Raw genomic sequence first — 15,539 nt, forward strand, 5'->3', positions numbered from 1 at the left:
ATGCCAACCAGTAGTTAGAGACAAGTGATATAGATACATCCTGGTGACTACTAAAAATATTAAATTTCCATTAGCGTTCACAAACTAGAATGCAAACCCTATCAATAAAAGTGGTCGAACCAACCTACCTTAACTTAACAAAATAGCACCATCAAACATATCATGGTCTTAAAACCATATATGGGATCAAGAAGCTACAAATTAAAGGATCAAGATTCCAAGGTACCAAGGGATGCATAATACGCAAAAAAAAAAAAAAAAAAAAAAACAGTTGAATAAGCAAAGTTTACTAATAATGGGGAATGGAAGCTTCAAGAATAAGGTTTTAAATATTGGTACCAAAAGAGAAGCCCTTGAATATGAGAAAGATCCCTGTATGAATTGAATGATACATGGATTTAAGGTTTACAAGTAGCATACCATAGGCATTGTCAAAATTATATTTGTTTCATATAAGAAAAGAACTTATAGTTTTGACTTACTGAAATAATACCATCAATTTTTCAGTATATACAAATGAAATGAATAAGGGATATAGCATCAACCACAATAGTGCATTGAGTTGACTGATTTGGAACTATCAAACTCTTACTATTTAGCATTTATCATGAGCTGAAAGCAGAATTTTGACTTTGAAAAGGGGCATTGACAAATTGGTTGAAAGAAGTTGACGTGCAATTTTTTCAAATCATCAGGACAAAAAAATATTACATTAATGATCAAAGGGAAAGATAAAGAACTTGGAACATGACTGACAAAGTTATCCAACTTTGACTCTTAGTCAAACACTTTAGATAAACTCGTACATTTGCTCACTGAATCACTCCCACTGAAATTACACACAACAAGATTAGATTTAACCAAAATATATAGACACAAGCACTAGAATCACTGAACCCAAAAACAATATAAACTCACAACTAAATATTGGTTCCACTAGAATCCACTTTCCCGTCAAATTTTGTTCCTCTATGAATTGACTAAATTTTATGAATAGAGAAATATAACCAAAATTTGAAAAGCAAAAGTCAAATATCAATATTCGATCTCTAGTTCCTACTCAATTCTTTTAAAATAATCAGTATCACACTTCTGATTTCACCCCATCTGTAGGGAACATCAGATTCACATTCTCATTCTCATTCAATCACTTCCTTCTTTATCTATCCACACGAAACTCAATCACAGAGGAGTAAAACATTGTAATAATTGACATCAACAAACACTCCGATTTCAGAAACTACCATAGAAAAAAATAGGAAAAGTAAAGTCCGACGAAGAGGAATTCTCACTTGTCCTTGGAGAAGGAGGTTGAGGAGATTAAAATATATTTTGTGATCACAAATTGACTAGGTTAACAAAGGAGATGCTTCGGTGCATAAGGGTTTAAAGTTTTCGTCGTTTGAGAGGAAAAAGTGAAGATGGTACTAAATTATCGAAGGATTCAAAAAAATTTATTGTTTGAGAAGAGAAAGTGAAATAGGTTAAAACACTTACTATGTCAGTTGAAAAAAAAATGACAGTAAAAATTTATTATTACGATTTTATCCTGAACAGACATAATGAATACTTACTATGTCAGTTTTAATTTTAACCCTCATAATAAACTTCATGATTTTACTAAAATGTCATTGCACCACTTTTATGACGGGCACATTGCACCCGTCATCATAAGTCATTATTGTCTCTTCTTTTTCCACTAGTGACATACAAGGGTAAACTATTGAAATAAATTTCTAACATGAGAAAGTGTATATAAAAGGAAACAATTCTAATAACAATCTAATTTCAATCACACCAATATACAAAACCCACATATACCACACATGGATCTAAAGAGTAATTAAGAATTTACTCTATTTAAAAATCTGATCAAATTATAATGATTCTTGATTCCTCGAATAATGTGAAGTGCGATCAGATCTTGAAAGAAATAAAGTATCAAGGGGATGAAATTATAAAAATGTTAGAGGGGGAGAAAATGTTATTGTTAAAGGGTGAAAGAGAGAAAAAAAATGAAAATAGAAAAAAAGTGAGGGATAGGCGTAACATTACCGTTGTGTTTGCTTCAACCAATTTACTGTAGACGACAACTTAAATGCGGGATCAACAACTGTTTGGTTTAGCGGATGTCCATCGAAATAGAAGTGAGTAAAAACGGGATTGTTACACAACACTGCCTCCCTCAAATGTTGGGAAAGAAACATAAAAACACGTAAGCAAGTGAGGAAAAGGAATCAAGAACTCTGAACACTATGATTAAACATAAAATTCAAAGCTCAGATATCTTGCCATTTCTTAATTTAGTTCCTATACATAAAAACTTGTTCTCTTCAAATTATCATATTATCTGTGTGTTTTAAATTTCTTTATTATAATATAATCGATTATATAATATAATATAATATAATTTAGTATGACTATGAATATCTAAATATTATTTATTCTATTTTTTTATATTGATAATGTCAAATAATTTATATATTTTTTAAACTCATGAGATATTCAATGGTGAGAATTATATTTTAATCCAAACAATATTTAAGAGTTACATAAAAGTATAAGGATGATGAACTTGAATATCAATATACATATTAACAAAAATCATAAAGATCATGAACTTGAATTATGTACATATTAACAAAATTCACGAAAAAATTGACTAGCTAAAAACATAAATTTTATGACTTTTGAGACTTTTTCCAATTGTAGATATTGGAATCAAGTTATTATTTTATGAGATATTAGTTTAATACTAGTTTTTAACATACTCTATGTATTTGTAGTTTATTATGTTAGAATTAGAGGGCTAAACAAGAGGGAGGTGAATTGTTTATGAAAGATTTTCACAAAGATAGAAGATAGAGTGAAAAGCTATGAATAATCAATCAATTGAAAATTCGGTTCAACCAATAAAAAAATTGTTTTAAGTTTGATTCCAGCAAACCAACCAATTGTTTTCACAAAATAACTTGTTGTTTATACCAGCAGAATTGAAAAAAAATGTTAAAATAGTTTATGAGTGTAAGGATAGAGAGAATCACACAAGATGCTTATATTGGTTCACTCTTAACCAAGAGCTACATCTAGTCCTCAGCTAACCACTGAGAATTCACTATGTAATCAATCCTAGATACAAAACACACACCAAGAGTGATGATCTTGAACTCTTCAAGAACACACCACTCTATGGCAAACAACACAGTTTCCAGAAACACCTTCTGACATTGCCTTACACAAGAACACACAGAAATACAATGTTCAAGGAAGAAGGGAATAAAATACGACTGGGTAAATCAAAGTTTAAAGTTCAGAAATACAAAACCCAATCCTATTCCTTGAGATGATCAAAAGCTTTTGAAATCTTGAAAATTGTTTTTAATAAACTCTCTTTCTTAGTTATTGTTATAGAGCGTTAAACAACCTTTTTCAATCACATGGTCAAAGCAGTTAAATAAAAAACCAAAAGTTGTTGAAATCATTTCAAACAAATTAAAACCACTTACCAAAATTCTATTAAGGTTTTCACAAAAACAACCAGTTGATTTATCGAAACAAACGGTTGAATCTGTTTGACAGCAAAGCCAAAACAAAGCTAAGCTTTTCAAATCATTATCATTTTTAAAACCACAAAGTGTCAAACAACCAGTTGATTCGATATTTCAACATGTTGAAATTTCACACCCTTTTAGAAAACCATATTTTCAAAATGGTAAAGATTCAATTGACATTCGATCATCTTAAAAAGTGAATTAACAAGTTTCAAACAACTAAACAACACACACACATCAACAAGGTATTGAACCTTTCCACTTCGATTTGGAGACATCAAAGCACCTTGTTCAATATACTATGTTTAATATTCGTTAAGAACGTGTTTTATGGATCAGTTTTGCTTTAACTTATTAAAATTTACTATATTTCTAAAATATTCTTAGCTCTTTTAGAATTATGCAAATAATTGAAATATATAAGTTTTTTTGACAATTTTTCATGTTTTCACAATGTGACATAATTCATTCCTGAAGTCGATTATTACATACTACAAGAAATAATGTTTTAAAGCAATTAAAATTCACAAATAAATAAATCATATTTATTTTTCAATTATTTTTAATTAAAAGAGTAAATTTGTAATCTTATTTTTTATGAATTAAAAAATACAATATTAATCACATCCATCAAATTATTCACAAACTTTCATAAATTTTGAGTTCACTTTTCCTTCTATTTAGTTCAATCAAAACAACCTCACTTCTCCAACATTTTTTTCTTAAATCAATCATTTTTTACTCTTTTTTTCTTATATCAATATTTTTTACTCTCTCAATTTCTCTCCATAAAGCATAAAACTAATAATATTAATGAAGATTATTATTATTATTATTGTTATTATTATGTTAATTATTTGAATTTAAATTAATAAATTACATAATACTATTTTCTTTTTAAGTTGTGTTTAACAAATAATTCTTTACTTATTTCCTTAAAACTTTAATTTGAAAATCGGAGCTTGTTTAATAAAAAACAAATGAATTTAAAAATTAAATTTTAAAGTTTCAATGAATTAAACAGATCATTTTATTAAATAATTTTTGTGAGTTTTTAATTTATCAAATATTTAATATTTATTTTCTTGTAACTCATAGTATATTATATTATATTTAATAAAAATGAAAAAATTATAATATAATATAACATTAAAATAAAATAAAAATTGATCCTCAGGTAAAAAAAAATATGATTCTTAATTAATGTCATAAATATTAATTAAATTAAGAATCATATTAATTTAATTAAATACCTTTTTATTTTAAGATTATATTGTATTATAAATTTGGTTATCTATGAACACTACCACAAACTTATCAAGAAAATGTCTGAGTATCTGATTCATATAATCCATGAAGATAGCTGGAGCATTGGTTACACCAAATGGCATAACCAGAAATTCATGGTGACCATACCTTGATCTAAAAGCAGTCTTCTGAACATCTTCCGCTTTCACTAAAATTTGATGATAACCTGAGGGCGGATCTATTTTAGAAAAGACAACTGCCCCATGCAACTAATCCATCAGATCGTCAATTCTAGGAAGATGATATTTATTCTTTATTGTTAACTTGTTTAATTGTCTGTAATATATGCATATACGTGACGAACCATCTTTCTTCTTCACTAATAGCATTGGAGATCCCCATGGAGAAACATTAGGTCGAATGAATTATTTCTCTAATAAGTCTTCTAGTTATTTCTTCAATTCAGCTAACTCCACTAGTGCCATTCGATATGGAGAAATTGGCACAGGGTCTGCTCCAGGAATCAAGTCTATTGCAAACTCTATTTCTCTTTTAGGTGGAAGTCCAGGAATCTCATCAGGAAATACATCCATAAACTCCTAAACTACAAACATAGCTTTATGTACTTTATTAGTAAATATAGAACAAGTCAAGAGCACAAAACATTTTGTACCTTCTTGTATCTCTCTCTTAAACTGCTGAGCTGAGATAACCTGCATTCCTTTTAATTTAGGGAAAATTAACTTCTTTTGACCACAATCTATAATATAAGGATATGATTAGTAGACAACCAATCAATTCCCAATATAACCTCCAAATCTTTTAGAGGTATACAAATCATGTTGATCTTGTATCTCTGCCCATCTATAATTATTGGACACTCACCACACATGGAATAAGTTATTATAATACCTTTTGTTGTGTAGATACCACCAACTCAATTTCTAATTCTTGGACTGGCAACTTAAGTTTCTTAGCACAATCAAAAGATATAAAAGAATGGGTTGCCCAGAATCAACCAATACAGATAATTGTGTTCTAAAGATAGAACAAATACCTCTAACAAGGTTATCAGATTGTGAAGCCTCAACTCCACTAATGGCCAAAACTTTGTTTGTTGCTCTAGGCTTTTGATTACTATTTTGTTGTACTTCTGCACTCTGACAGAATTTGGAGCTCCCAATTGGACACAACAGTCTTCTATTGTATGACCATACCTGTGACATCTATCACATGTCACATTTGACACTGAATGAGGGCAAAATCTAACAACATGGGGCCCACTGCATCTAAAACATTTGAAACTAGGTGGTGATTGAGAACTGGGTCTTCCACTACTATAAGATTGAGGTTTGAAATAAGGTTTCTTTCTATCTTCATATTTAGTCATACTTTTAGAAGGTCTTCCCACTTGAGGCTTAGCAAGTCTACTCCTACTTTTCAAACTCTCCACTTCTTTTGCTTTCTCCACTAGAGTAGGGAAATCGCTAATGGACATAGAAATCACCACTTCTTTAAGTTCTTGCAACCCAAACTCAAATTCACTACATCTTCAAGCCTCAGTCATGGTCTGGGTGTAGAATCTAGCTAGGTGTTTGAACCTAGTAGCATATTCAGTGACTAAAAGATTTCCTTGTTTCAACATGAATTCAATTTCTTTTGCACATATGACACTATCAGGAAAATACTCCTCCAGGAATCTTACTTTGAAGTTCTCCCAAGTGGCATCATCTCCTCCGTCTTCCATCATTTACTTCATGCCTATCCACCAGAATTAAGCTTCTCCAGTTAGTACATAAAGGGCATAGGATAACCTTCTCTCTTCAGGGCATTGAGTAGCTTCAAAGATTCTTTCTATGTCTCTCACCCACTAGTCTGCTTCATCTGGATTTACCTTTCCATTAAATTTGGGTGGATTGTCTTTAGAAAATCCTCCAGAATAAAGGTATGGGGTTGTTGATGAAACTGAGATGTTTCTGCTGCAAATCTTGTTGTTTCTAATTGATGAAGGGCGGTCTGATGTTGTTGTGCCATAGTAGCACTCTGTTGTTGCAAGGTTGTTGCCATCATCTCTATTGCCCGAGTTATGTTGGGCATATCTACTGGTGGAGGAGGAGTAGGTGGTCTACGTGTCATCTTCTAAGCACATCAAGAAATGGATTAGAAATTACTAAAAATTTCCAACTACATCTTTAAGACAAATTAACTTCAAAGAAATAATCACACGAAACAGGTAAAAACCAATCAAAACTTATCTCTAAAATGTACTTTAGCTACTTAGAATTAAGATAGAAAAGAATCTTGATCTAGTCATGAGTGTGCACCTCACCACTCTATCAAGATTCTTTTCATTCTTAATACTTTCACCTTTATTCATAGCAACTAATTTGACTCCAGCACAAACAAAATTTCAAGAAAACAACTTTGTTAAACATCCTATTCATAGCAACTTTTAGCTAAGTCTTGAAGCTAAACTTAAACAAAAATCTACACGCAGGAGAAACACAATAAACCCACTACCATCAGGTTATCCTAAGGATGAACTACTCTGATACCATTAAATGTAACACCCCATAAAATAAACATCTAACTATTACAATACATGTTCTACATATTTCTATACAAGCTTATACTTTTTCAAAACTTTCCTAATACATGATTAGGACATATAGAAATACAAATATTTGCAATATAAGTTTCAAAATCAACACCCTAAAGCTCTTCATACCCTTCGACACTTGTAAGATCATCTGCTTGTGTACATAGTACAATCATCGCAGTTCAAACACAACAAGAAAAGCAATGGTAAGCTAGTGAAAATAGAATTTTATAATATACACAATTAAATCAAAAGAGAAAACCAAATTACATGATCAATTTCTCAAATTATTCAATCTTCTTCGAATCTCGAGAATTAAGCAATCACATAGATCTCACATGGATCTACACATCTAGGATATTCAACAAACAAAATAACATTTGACGCCTTCTGAAAGACCCGTATTAAGTAAGTCCTACCAAAGACTAACACTTGATCCAAAGATTGCCAGCGAATCCAACAAAAAGGATTAGGGTAAGTTCAATACAACCCAAGTCGTGCATCTCATATGTCACGGTGTGCATGAACTCCCCCATCAGCTTCTCACCACCTGATATCTTAGTTTATGTCACTTAGATCATCATTGAAGCTCGAAAATCTCTGTTACCATTAAGGCATCAATACTTAATACACATACAAACATAAGTCCATACATTATCCAAAATGTATGAATTGAATTTCACACATTTCATTATACAATATCATTCAAAACGTGATCCACAACATTCAAAAGTCTGTTTAACATAAAAAAACAACACTTAAATATTAAACCATCAAAATATAATATTTCTACAAGTTTAATAATATATAAACAAACAACATAATATATAAACACACAACATCCTTGCAAGAGAAATTGAATACTGAGACCACGTCCCCTCCACATCCAGATCTTCTAACCTAGGGTGCTATTAAAAAATAAATTTAGCTTCCATTACCTTAATTGCTTGCTTTCCAAGCAACTTCTACAATTTTATTCCCCACAGTCTGGATAAACTTCAAGATTTATGGGCCTAATACAAGTTATCCAAACAGAACAAAAATTCAGTATATAGTAAAATAAGTTGAGAGGATTAAACTTTTCAACTGACCCACCAAGATTAATGACTAAATCCTAACAAAAAATAGAGAAAAACGGATCTTTAGAGAAAAAATGAACTTACTCTGTTTGAAAATATGATCAGGTAGAAATGTTCCTTACTCGCCAGCTACAACAACAACGTGGTCCGATCAGATTCTAAAATAGATGAAGATTGGGAGAGCAAATTAAGAGAGAAGGGAGAGAAGAGAATATGGAGAGAGAGAAAAGAAAGAAAAAAACCCGTGGTGGGGGGCGGCTTCTCTACACCTTTATTCTTTTTTTTTAACGTTATTATAATTATTATCATTATTATTATCCTTATTTTACTCTTACATTAATGACTAGTAAATTTTTCAATAAATTTTCTATTTATTTCTTTAACTCTGCTAATTTAGGTTGCGTCACTTGGTATGGTTTCTAAACTCCTCCTAGAATAAGATTTATTGTAAACTCTATCTCTATTAGGTGGAAGTCCTAAAATATCCTCCAAAAAATAAAGCCCCAAATTATAAATATATCCTTTTGTGTTTTATCCACATCTGTGGCACAAACTAAAAGCATGAAACATTTTACATTTAAGATAAATTGCATTCTCTCTTATTCAACATAAATTCCATTTGATTTTAAATCTTACACTTCAAAAATGTGAAATGTGAGGAAAGGAATCAAGAACTCTTATTAAACATAAAATTCAAATTCCACATATCTTGTGAATTCTCAATTTAGTTCCTATACATAAAAACTTACAAAATGGTCCGTGTATTTTAAATTTCTTTCTTATAATCGATTATTTATATATAATTGATTATATAATATAATATAATTATGGATATCTAAATATTATTTATTTTTTATATCGATAATGTCAAATAATTTATATATTTTTAAACTCAGATATTTAATAATAGAGAACTATATTTTAATTCAGATAATATTTAAGAGTTACACAAAAGTATAAGGATCGTAAACTTGAATATCAATGTACATATTAACAAAATTCACAAAAACATTTACGAGTTGAAAACATAAATTTTATGATTTGTGCGACTTTTATAAATTATAGATATTTGATTCTAGTTATTATTTTTTAGATATTATTTTAATATTAGTTTTTATTATCGTATTATATTATAGTGTATTCTGTTTAATATTAGTTAAGAATGTATTTTATAAATTAATTTTGATTTAACTTATTAAAATTTACGATATTTCTAAATTTTTCTGACATCTTTTAGAACTATGCAATTAATTTTTTTTTTATTTTTAATTGAAATATATAAGTTTTTTTTGATAATTTGATATAATTATTTTTTCCCAAAATTAATTGTTACATAAAAAAAACAATATTTTAATTATAAACAACTAAAATTTACATATAAATAAATTATATTTATTTTTAATTATTTTTAAAAACAAAAGTAAATTTTTAATTTTATTTTTTTTATTAATTAAAAAATATAATTTTAATTGCATTCATCAAATTATTGACAAATTTTCATAAATATTCGGTTAATTTTTTCTTCTATTTACACCAATCCAAATAATTTCACTTTTCCAACACTTTTCTTTTAAATCAATATTTTTTACTATGTCAATTTCTCTCCCTAAAGCATAAAACTAATAATATTAACGAAAAATATTATTATTATTATTTTTAAGTTAGTTATTTGAATTTAAATTAATAAATTACATAATATTAATTTTTTTTTAAAAATAAATTGTATTTAAAAAATAATTCTTGACTTATTTCCTGAAAACTTTAATCTGAAAATCGGAACCTTGTTTAGTAAAATCAAATGAGTTTAGGATTTTTTCAAAGTGAACCTTTTCTTTGGTATAATAGGCTTCCACCTTGTCTGTTCTTATAATTCTTTATGAATAGGTATAGTCTACCTATGTATCGCTTTTGTTAACATATGGGTTTTGGTCTAGTCCCCCGTATTTTTGTATTTTTTTTTCCTTTTTTCTTTTTTCTTTTGTTTAATAATATTTTTTTCATGTGATGGTGAATGACTGTTGTTACTTGAGGTGTCAGCCTAGCTGAGATCTTAAGTGGCATAGTGATACCTAACATGAAAGCTTTTATTTAAAAAAAAAATTTAAACTTTCAAATTAAAAATATCATTTTATTAAATAATTTTGTGAGTTTTTAATTTATCAAATATTTAATATTTATTTTCTTGTAACTCATATTATATTATATTATATTTAATACAAAATGCAAAAATTATAATATAATATAACATTAAAAAAAAACTGATCCTCAGGTCAACAAAATAACATGATTCTTAATTAATGTCATAAATATTAATTAAATTAAGAATCATATTAATTTTATTAAATACTTTCTTATTATAATATTATATTGTAATATAATATAGAATAGAAAATATTGAATAATTCCAAATGAGTAATAATCCTAGTGGCCTTTATATATAATGAGTGGGATATCAAACATTATTCATCTGAGAAGGAAAACAAATCAAAACAGAAAAATAAAATTCTCTAGAAATGGCTTCTCGCTTTTTTCATCATTTTCTTTTCAGTGTTTTGTTCGTTGCTCTGGTTATGAGTGCAGCAGGAGGTAATTGGAATTTTATGGTGAAATTTGGTATATGGTGAGATTTCTTGGAATTTTATGGTGAAATTTGATATAATTTAATGGTGATATAAATGCAGAAGGAGATTCAGAAGCAACATCAGATACTAATGCAATATCACTAGCGAACTGCATAGATATTTGCTATCCAGGTTGCAATGACGCTTGCTTAGGAAGGGGCTTTAAAGAAGGTGTTTGTTTCCAGAATGGATTTAGATATCAGTGTTGTTGCCAGTAATTATTTTATACATAAATAATAGGTTCAAAACTTGTACCAGATTATAATTAAGTTTAATAAAATCTGTGTTTCAATTAAGCTTTTTTAATATTTATTTATTTATATATTTTTTATTTATATAATGTAATTATTAGTGTAAGAAATTATAATTAGTATTTAGACGATTTTTTGTTATTTAATATATAAACTTATTTATTTCATTAACATACTTATTTCTTGTTATTAATATTCTTTTTAAAAGGACTTATTGTTTCAAAACACAACTACGTATTTTTATTATGAATTATTTTATTTCATTGAACCACTTAAAAGGATTAATACAATGATATAAGATGAACTTATAAGAAAAAGATAGAAATAAGTTTAAGTCAATATGAAAAGATTAAATTAGTTTCTATTATTAATTACATAATAGTTTAAAAATAACTAACAATATAAAATAAAGTTAAATAATGTAATATAATTAAATACATTAATTAATATTTAATTAGTATATTAAATTAAAATAAATAATTTTGAAAATTTTATTGAAAAAGTTGATTGTGCAGAATAAGTCAGAAAGGTAGTTTTGTCCAAATTCTTTATTGGTCATAGGGACGGCAATGCGGGATAGACGAAGCGGACTGATCCGTACTCACTACCAAAAAGCGTGGGATGAGCTTAATAATCTAGCCAGTAATTCCATTTCGGCTCGCCACGTATAACTTGCAGCACGTGCGGGCCAACAGTGGTCTGCTAGTCCACATAAATAAATAAAAAATATTTTATTTTTTCTAGAAAAAAACATACATATCCACTCATTATTGTAATGTGACCTTTATTTTATTTTATTTAAAAAATTGAATTTAATGTACTAGAAAAAAAAATTATTTTAATCATCTAAAGGGGTTAATATTAAGAGTGAAAATTTAATTTTAAGTAAAGTCTTATATTTAAAATTTGTTAATAAAAAATAATATAAAAAAAGAGATTTCAATAAGATATTCTATTAAAAAAATAGTCATCTTCTTTCAAATATTTTGGAGCAAAACTTTGTTAAGATACTCTAATACATTTAGATACATGTATAGGAAAATTAGATGCAAAACATAACTTTAATTATTTTTAATTTAAGCCTTCTAACAACACTCATACTTGAATTCATATTTTTATCTTAATTGAATGTATTGAAACAGTGATAAAATTTTAATTTTTCAGCAACAAAAATAGGTTTTTTATGACTAATAAATTTTAAAAAAAAAATCCTTATGTGAACTGGTCCGCAAAGACTCAGTGAAATGAGTCTACACTCCTTACGCGGGGCATGCCAATCTGGTTCGCATTTTACGGACCAAACGCAAAATGAGCTAGCCCACATTGTCACCTTGATCATAGAAATGAGGACGAAACGAACATATGTGCAGTGGGTAAACAACATATTATTATTTATTATATTTATTAATTATAATAATTTGGTTTGCTTAATTTAACAATGTCATTAATGAATTTTTTTTTCAAAAAATTAATAAGCGTAAAAAGTACATAATAAAACAAATTTAAAATCACACAATTTGTGTCCCATAAATATTATATATATATATATTATTTTAATGATTTATTCTTATGTGTAGAAACAATATTTTTTTAAAATATTTTTTTTTAATCTTTTTTTACATATTTATATTTATATATGTGTGTTGTATATATTTAAGTTTATATTTTTCAATTACTTTAAATTTTATACACACATTCTAATGGATAATTAATAAGGGTGACAAAACGATTAGCCTAATCCATTTTAAACTGACTTACCATTGATCTTCCGAAAACAGTATAAGGCAGGTTGGTCCGTCAAGGTTATACGGGCTGAAATTGTTAATCTGTCCCATGTAGGGTGGGTTATTGGGCTGACCCCCCACTTTTTAAGAAATATTTCAAATTTTGTCTTTCTTTGTAATTTTTTTGCTTTGGATCTATTTATATGGTTGTAGTAATTGATATCACATTTTGGACAATAAAGATGTAAGGAAGAGCAATGAAATTGAATCAAACATTAATATTTTAAACAAAGAAGGTTTAATGTCTAACAAAATAAAGTAAATATCAACAATATTTTAATAAATCAAATGGTGTATAAAAAATTAATGTAAATAAAGTTTTATATAAAACATTGACCACCACCAATTTTAATTTCAAACGCATGAGATTTCTCTTTAAAAGTGACAAAAAATAAAGAAGAACGGGCTAGCAGGTTGGTCTGATGGGCTCGAACCACTTTGTCATCTCTAGTATTTAATGTTTAGAGGTTTTTTTTATTTTATCTCAGTTAGTTTAATGACTTTTTCTTTCATTTTTCTTTTATACAATTTCTTTTTAGTTCACCTAATATATATTTCAACTATTTCATATTAAAAATGAATTCATCTTTCATAAATTTAATTCATTTCGTGCATGACAAGGCACCACATACTAATTTGAAACCTGTTCTCGCCAACTGATCTGGATCGGGTCTTGGTGGTGGATTCTAAGCCAACTTTGTTTTTTGCTATTGCTGTTTTGAGATGCTTGAAATCCGGAGAGGGGAGCTCCACCTATTAACAAGACTACAACGATCAAGTCAGTGAAAGCATATAATTATGAGTATAGCGAGTAGTGTATGGAATGACCCTTCCCTTTGTTCAGGGTCTCAAGACCCTTTAATAGTGCTCGTAGATCCTCCGTTTAGGAGGTAACAACCGTAAAGATATTTTGTTAATATATCCCATTTATTTTAGGGGTGTTGGTAGAGCATTATCTCTGACGGTTTATTTTCATCGAAATTAGAGTAAATATATGTGCCTAACAAATTTGGTTTTTTATTTAGTTGTTTTAATATATTTTGCTAGCCATTTGGACCAACTTCTCAATAAATCATTGGGCTTGCTATTGTTTAGACCGAGTTAAATATTTGCCTTTTTAGACTAGGCAAGCCAGAGTAGTATGCTTAAGTGCTCGGGTTAGGCCCCGAGCACGTCCAACTAGTACATAGCCCACAACCTCAAGCTAACCAAGACGAGGCGAAGAGGTTTAATTGTATAGTAGATACATTATTGGATTAGCCCGACCCTTAAGGTTCTGCTAAAACGATATATTGAAGACAACATGACCGAGTTAGTCCGACCTTAGGGTTTGGCTAAACGATATGTATAGTAGATACATTACCATATTAGCCATTCCCTTAAGGTTCTGCTAAAACGATATGTTGAAGACGATGTCATCGAGTTAGTCTGACCTTAGGGTTCGACTAAACGATGTATATAGTAGATTTTCCGAAAAACATTTATTCAAGGGCGACCTCATTAAAAGACCCCCTATAAGGGAAAAAGAGTGTAACCAAATGAAACAAGGAACCGTTAAAATGTCTGAAAACACATTAGAAATAAATTTCTTAACTGTAATAGAACTTGAGGCTTGCCGCATTCCACATTCGTGAGATGTTTCCACCGTCTAGAGTTTCCAGCCGATAAGCTTCGTCGCCCAACACTTCTATGATCCTGTATAGTATAAAAGTTGGTGTTGTATTGCCTTTTACTGTCGAGCAACGATGGGACATAATCATTTTTCATTCTTGACACATGAGTTATGGAAAATTTGTCAAAGTGTTTGATCTTTGTTGAATGTATCTCCTCTTTTTTCTTTTTCCAAAGATTTAAAATTGAATTATACACTATGAATATGTTTACTAGAACAATGATTGTAGACCGTGAACTAGTACACCAGGTAAGTTCCAGGAAAGAGAGGTGGGTCACCAACTGACGCGCTTAAATACCAAGTATTTCCTTTCCAGAACATTCCTAGACATGTACTTTTACACTACTATGCTCTATATCCAGTATAAGAATAATTTCTCTCATGTGAGAGATCATGATAATAATGATGATGAAGCGACATCTCAGTTTCTACTGAACAACGATTGTAGAATGTGATCTAGTACACCAAGTAAATGGACGCGCTTAAATACCAAATCTTTTCTTGCCACACCTTTCCTAGACATGTACTTTTACACTACTACGATCTATATCCAGTAACAAGAATAATTTCTCTCATGTGTGAGATCATCATAATAGTGATGATAATAATATCACAACAGATTTAAGTGATAATAATAATTTATATTATCTTTGGCATAACATGATTAGGGTTGGCAGTGTGGGGTGGACCATGTGGCTAGCTCGCGACCCATTACTAAAAAGTACGGGACGAAC

The 15,539-nt window shown here is 29.0% G+C and overlaps 1 long non-coding RNA gene across 1 annotated transcript; it reads left to right on the forward strand.

Moving 5' to 3' along the window:
- The first annotated feature begins 10,957 nt into the window (after positions 1-10,957).
- On the forward strand, positions 10,958-11,394 carry LOC137826715 (uncharacterized). Its single transcript, XR_011083576.2, has 2 exons — positions 10,958-11,063; positions 11,159-11,394. It is a non-coding gene; the product is annotated as an uncharacterized LOC137826715 (long non-coding RNA).
- The last annotated feature ends 4,145 nt before the right edge of the window (positions 11,395-15,539 follow it).

Source organism: Phaseolus vulgaris, chromosome 8 (assembly GCF_051622355.1).
Source record: "Phaseolus vulgaris cultivar YP4 chromosome 8, ASM5162235v1, whole genome shotgun sequence".
In the NCBI taxonomy this organism is placed as follows: domain Eukaryota; kingdom Viridiplantae; phylum Streptophyta; class Magnoliopsida; order Fabales; family Fabaceae; genus Phaseolus; species Phaseolus vulgaris.